This window comes from Sceloporus occidentalis, unplaced genomic scaffold, assembly GCF_023333645.1.
Source record: "Sceloporus occidentalis isolate IW3139 unplaced genomic scaffold, rSceOcc1.0.p SCAF_4, whole genome shotgun sequence".
Lineage (NCBI taxonomy): Eukaryota > Metazoa > Chordata > Lepidosauria > Squamata > Phrynosomatidae > Sceloporus > Sceloporus occidentalis.
In genome coordinates this window covers 42,062,627-42,068,626 of record NW_028316984.1, presented here as the reverse complement: position 1 = coordinate 42,068,626, position 6,000 = coordinate 42,062,627, and the positions used below count along the sequence as shown (strand labels likewise).

The 6,000-nt window shown below is 40.7% G+C and overlaps 1 protein-coding gene across 4 annotated transcripts in view; it reads left to right on the top strand.

Moving 5' to 3' along the window:
- Window positions 1-907: 907 nt before the first annotated feature.
- SCN2A (sodium voltage-gated channel alpha subunit 2) overlaps window positions 908-6,000 on the top strand; it is a 153,805-nt gene continuing 148,712 nt past the window's right edge. For all 4 annotated transcript variants that reach the window (XM_089519841.1, XM_089519842.1, XM_089519839.1 and 1 more), the window contains exon 1: window positions 908-1,157. The gene's annotated coding sequence lies outside the window, so the exon portion shown is untranslated. The remainder of the gene's footprint in view (window positions 1,158-6,000) is intronic.

The following is a 6,000-nucleotide window of genomic DNA, read 5'->3' as shown; positions in this document are numbered from 1 at the left end:
CTGATCTGTGATGATTCATAACAGACATGGAGAAATGGTAGACCTACATGTTACTGGATTGCAGTTCCCTTCAACGCTAGACATCATAGTGAAAGTGAAAGATGATGGGAATTGCAGTTCATCATCTGGAGAGCCATCTGTTACTTATATAATGAAGTTCCTTTCTTTTGTGAACATTGCAAAAAAAAAAAAAAAACAACCCTTGATGACAAATCCAAAACTGCATGAAGGGGACAGTCATAAATAAATCTTCTCAGAAGTGACCCCACTGAATTCAATAGGATTTCCTCCCAGGTAAGCATCCCAAGATATATTTTACGAGTTATTTTGCTCTCTCTTTTACAGTCCATAAAACATGTTTTAATAATCAGTTCCTTGCTTTTACTTCCTTTAGTAGTTTGTAGAACTCCCCGGTGTGGAGACTTCTAAGGGATCAGATGCCATCCTGAAGTTTTGTAAAGTACCTCTGAAAGGCCTTTGGCAAACAGGGTGAGAAAAAACACCTTAACTTCTTGTCCTTCAAAGAACGGCATTCATTCTGAACATCCCCGTGTACATAGCATCATCCCAGCTTTGCTAAAATGGGGTCTGATCATTTTGGAGCTCACCTTCCCAAATGTTGTAATCAGATGTAACATTTGATGTTTCCCTTCCTTTTTAAGGCTGGTATATTTTTAGCCCCTGGAATGGTTATATGTGACTAACAATGCAGCTCCTGCCATTGGGGTGTAAAAACAAGGCGGGAGGAAACCATTCATTCTTGTTGCCAGTAGATGGGGCTATCCCTTAATTTGCTGCCTCATTTTTATTTAATTATTTATATATAAATCTGTCTCTTTCCCTCCCTCCCTCCCTCCTTTTTTTCTCTTCTTTTTTTTTTTTTATGTTATCCCCCTCACAAGCATTTTTTCCCCCTTACGGATGTTGGGAAACACAGGGAGATTCTCAGAGGAAGACACCAGGAGACAAGATTACTGCAAAAGATTTTGGTTTGGGAGGGGTGCATCATTTTGGCAATGAGGCAAGTGTAAAATGGGAGACTTTGGAAAGCTGCTATCTTGAGGAACCTGCCCAGCTGCATCAGGGAAACCTTTACAGGCAGATCTATGGATAATGGTACTCCTTCTTCCTCTGTAATCTGTCATTCTTCTTTTCAGGTAAGACAATGGGGTTTAAGAGGATCTTTCATCCCTGGTTTTGTACAGTCTTGATCAGGCCATCTTATCGATTGCCCCTGTCTCCTGCTGGCGCACCTAGTTGGCCATGCATTTTAGATGCAACAAGAAGAGCATGAAACACAAAGGGACAATGTGTTGGAGGATCCCATAAGATTTTTCTACTAAGTGGCAAGTTGTTTAATATTTAGCAGATTATTGATTGTGTGCTTTCAGTTATGACTTGCATTTCCTAAATTGCATGGAAGAGCATCCCCCCCCCCCCCTTGCATCCCTGTAGTCCTAAGCGGTTGTTGCTTGGTCCTGCTGGATCAGCTACAAGTGTTAACATTTCTCCACTGAAGCTAACATGGCTATTTTATGAGCAACAAAAATTGGGGAGAAATCATGTAACAGAAATCAAGAAAAACAAGGGGAGGGGGTTATTGAATCAGAAGGCTGCAGGGATCTGCTGCATTCCTGTAACATCTTCAGAGAACAGACTCCTACCTTCGCAGTATCAATTCATCTGCTTGCTTTTGTAGGGGATCTTGTATTTACTGCAGCATTTCTTCCCAGTGAAATAGCCCTTCCTATATATGAGGCATTGTGTGTGTGTGGTGGTGGGGGAGACTACCAGGTGAATCAGCACTGTAGAAGCTATATCTGCTAATGGATTCAAGATAAATGTTACATATAGAAGTCTGAATTCCATATTTTTCTCATTTACTGAGTTCCCACACCACCACCACATTATATATTATTCACATGGTTCAGACTATGAGACATAACAGAGATTCCCATCAGGTAGCAAACTGATGCATCTCCCTGACTTGTCTTCTCTCCCCCAACCACCACCACTGCCTTCCCCCTACACTGTGTGAGTGGGAGGAATCATAGGTAACATGAATTTCATATAGGCTCAGAAATAACAGATCGGCAATATAAGATGATAGAAGAAAATCTCACTCCATCTCCCTGAGCAGTAAACAAGAGAATCAGTATTCTGGTGTCTGTGTCAGTGAGGCTGTCAAAGCAACAGTGTTTTGCCAGTATGATTACATGAGAAGCAGGATCAGCCTTGGCCTCCAGGAGCCTTTGGCACATATGAAATTTAATGAGATTTCACAGCAGCTTTGAATGATGGCAGGACCAGTATTTCCTTGCACCGCAAACCTCTCCCCCACCCCAAGACAAATGTGGATCTGTGTTCGGTTGTTTCCATAGCTGAGTGGTGACAATTTGGTGGGCGCTGTGAGCAACAGCACTGTCATGGCTAGAAGGGAAAATGCGGCTGTCTTCATGAGATGGTAAAGGATCCGCCCTTGCTGGGCAGGAAGTAAGGAGGAGGTGCCAATGTTGTTCCTGGATGATGGGGCCATGGGTGGCTTTTTGTGTATGAGATAGACTGAATGCTAAACTGAAGATGATGCATCTCCCCTGTGCCCCTGCCCTTTTGTACTTTTGGTGGTACATTTGTTCTTCAGCACAAGGAGGTATCCAGGCAGGGAGGATTCTATTTCCATGTGCCAACGGAAGTCATTTCATGAGTCAGTCACTTGTCTTATTCCAGTCAGCTATGTAAAAACTGAATGGGGATTTTGAAAACAAATGGTGTATATATGTGTATGGCCTGGTTGTCTCTCTCTCTCACTCACTCTTAAACATAAAATGTAAGGGAACATGAGAAAGGGGAAAGGCCCCTGGTGATCTATATTTATTTTAGTGAGATTACCTCATTTGGGATTAGTTAAGAGATGGGGGTAGCCATATTGTTCTGTTGCAGAAAAAAGAACATGCCTAGTGCAAAGTTAGCTATATAGTGAAACAAGCTCCTGTGGACCCATGGGATTCTTCCTCCTTTTGCCCAGAGGACCCAACTAGTACCAGCTGATGCTTTTAGAAGACTTGTAAAAGACTTCCTATACACTCCCTCAGGTATTCTGTCAGGTAGCAGGGTCATTCTTTACGGCTAAAGGGAATCTTCAGTTTTTCATACAATTGATCAGAGAGGCAGTTGAACCTAGCCCAGTCACGCAACATATTAAATAACAGGAAACAAATGCCATGAAGTTCAAAGAGTTCATGTGAACTTCTTGCTTCTCTCTTCCCACATAACCATCCCTATATATCTTTTTATTAGTTTCAAAAGGCTCTTCCACATCTCCAAGAGGAGATATACATACTGTCACGTCCTAATACCAGTCAACAAGGGGAGAACTGATAAAGAAACCATTGCACTTCTGAATCTAAAAGGATCATGGAAGCAGGATTAATGAGGTATTTTCCTACCCCATCCATTCCCACCAAGGCACACAGTCCACTCAGGAGCTCATAGGATTCTTCCCTCTTTGTTTGTCCGCTTGTACATACAAGTGTCATAAGGCTCCACCCCATGAGGTGCAGTACCAGAAAGATGCAAAATACATTGTAGCATAAGCTTGCATGTACTTGGCCTACTTCCTCAGCTGCATAGAGAATGCACCTATCTGAGGAAGTAGATTAAATCTATGAAAGCTTAGTCTACAACTTCTTCCACACAGTCTCAAAGATACTACAAGATCCCTTTGCATAGTGATATTCCAGACTAACATGGCTATGTCTCTGAGTACTCAAAAATGTAATGCAGAGTGTGAACATTATCCAGGTCATTAAACATGGGCTCACAGGACATAAGCAGTCTTCTTTTCACTGTATTTCACATCCTCTTTAAACATTTTTTCTGCACTATTAATAATCAATGTATAATAGAATAAAATATCTTTGTTGTCACTGTTATGTGCAGAAGTTCAGGTTCCAACTTCACAGCTGTTGTGAAACTGCTTTTTGAGCTTTCTGTTACATCTGTACTCAGAGTTGTGGTCCTTACATTTAAAACCTTAGATAACTTAGGGCACAGGTATCTGCCTGAATACCCTACACGTGCCAGATCCCATTTGATCTTCGAAGCTAAAAAAAGTCAGCCCTGGTTAATACTTGGATGGGAGACTGCCAATGAATACCAGGTGCTGTAGGCTCTATTTCAGAGGAAGAAACTGGCAAAACCACCCGTATTTCTTGCCTAAGAAAACTCTATGAAATTCATGGGGTTGCCATAAGGCAACAGGCAACTTGAAGGTGTGTGTGCATGCACACACAGAGACACACATACATCTGCTGGACCATCTTTTTCTGTATTAAATCATTATCATAATCTCAATGGCCTACGGGCTAATCAATAAATATTGATTGATTATCATAATCACTCCACCTTTTCCCCAGAACTAAGATTCAGTCTTCCAATTCACTGAGATCTACATGACCTTCCTCAGGTCTCCATCTGCTTATCCAGGCCTATTTGCTTGTCCAAACTTTGGTTAGGTCACACCTGGATTATTGTAATAGCCTTCTGGCTGTTTTGCCTTCTTGCTTTCTTCTCCCTCTGGCCTTAATTTAAAACAGTGTCATCCAGGTTGTTCTAAATCTCCCCAAATATTCACATGTTTCTCCCCCCCCCCACCCGCCGCTGCTGCCACCGCCGATGCCACAGATCTCTTCACTGGCTACCAGTTGAGGCCAGGGCTCATTTCAAACTTTTGGTTCTGGCACTGAGGACTTTAATCTCCTATAGTACCTGGAAGCTTGGCTACATGGTATGCACCATCTAGGAATTTAAGATCTACAAGCAAAGAATTATTGTCTGTTCCATCAACATGCACAGCTCTTATCAATCCTTTCAAGACCTGGCTCTGCATCTGTGGAACGGTCTTCCTTTGGACTTTTGATTGTAGGAGGATCTCACCTGTTTTCATAAGGGGTGGAAAACCTTCCTCTTTGATTCATCAGATTAAGCTGCTGAGTTTTGCATGAGGCTGTTGAACTAGGGCAGTGATTGATAGTACTGGTTGCTGGGATGCAGGTTTTTTATGTATATTTATAATGTTATGTTTTATTTGCTTTGCCTCTGACTGTATATGATGATGCTCATCATCATCAGAGTGAAGGCAGGTGGCAACCAGCCCCTTGCCTATAGAATTATCTCCCTGAAGAGGCTCACCTGGCTCCTTCTTTGTTATCATTTTGGCACCAGATAAAGATATTTTGTTTTGGGATGCTTTAACAAACATCTGTAGCTTTTACATTCTTTTAAGATATTTCCAGCTTTTATTTTGTCCTTTGTAGTAATTATATTTTTAAACTCTTTTGAAAATCACTCTGGAAATATCCATTGTCCACTATAAACTTTAGGGGGAAATGCATAAATGTGACATACTGATATATTTTGAACAAAGAAAGTATACAGTCTTCAATGTAATTCTCTCTCTTCCTCCTCTGTCTGCTAGCATTTGTAACTAATATAGGTTGTTTCCTCTACTGTAAAGCCTTTTGTAAATGTGGATTCAGTCTATTAAGTATTGTTATTATTAAGAGGTTTTAGTTTGAAAAAGTCTTAATAATCTTTGCTTTGTATCCATTCCTGCCATTAGCCATGTGGAAGCAGGTCCCATTGATTTCAGTGATATTTAATAACAACAATTTAAATTTTTCATTTTGCTTTTCAAAGGCTCCCATGACAACTCCTAGATGGCAAATCCCCATAAAATATGAATAAATAGGATTATAAAATAAATAAATAAATGGAATCAGTAAGTAAATGTAAGGTTGCAGTCTCTGCTCACACTTACATGAAAGATCTCTGCAATTCCTATTTTACACCATAGAAATAAAACTAATATATGATGGCATGGCTGTAGTCATGACTTATAGCCTGCATTTGAACCTAAACTTGAGGTCTATGCTTAACTCCTCATCCATTTGACCAAACAATCATAAATCAAAACTGAACATTTTAGAATGCTTTTTGTGG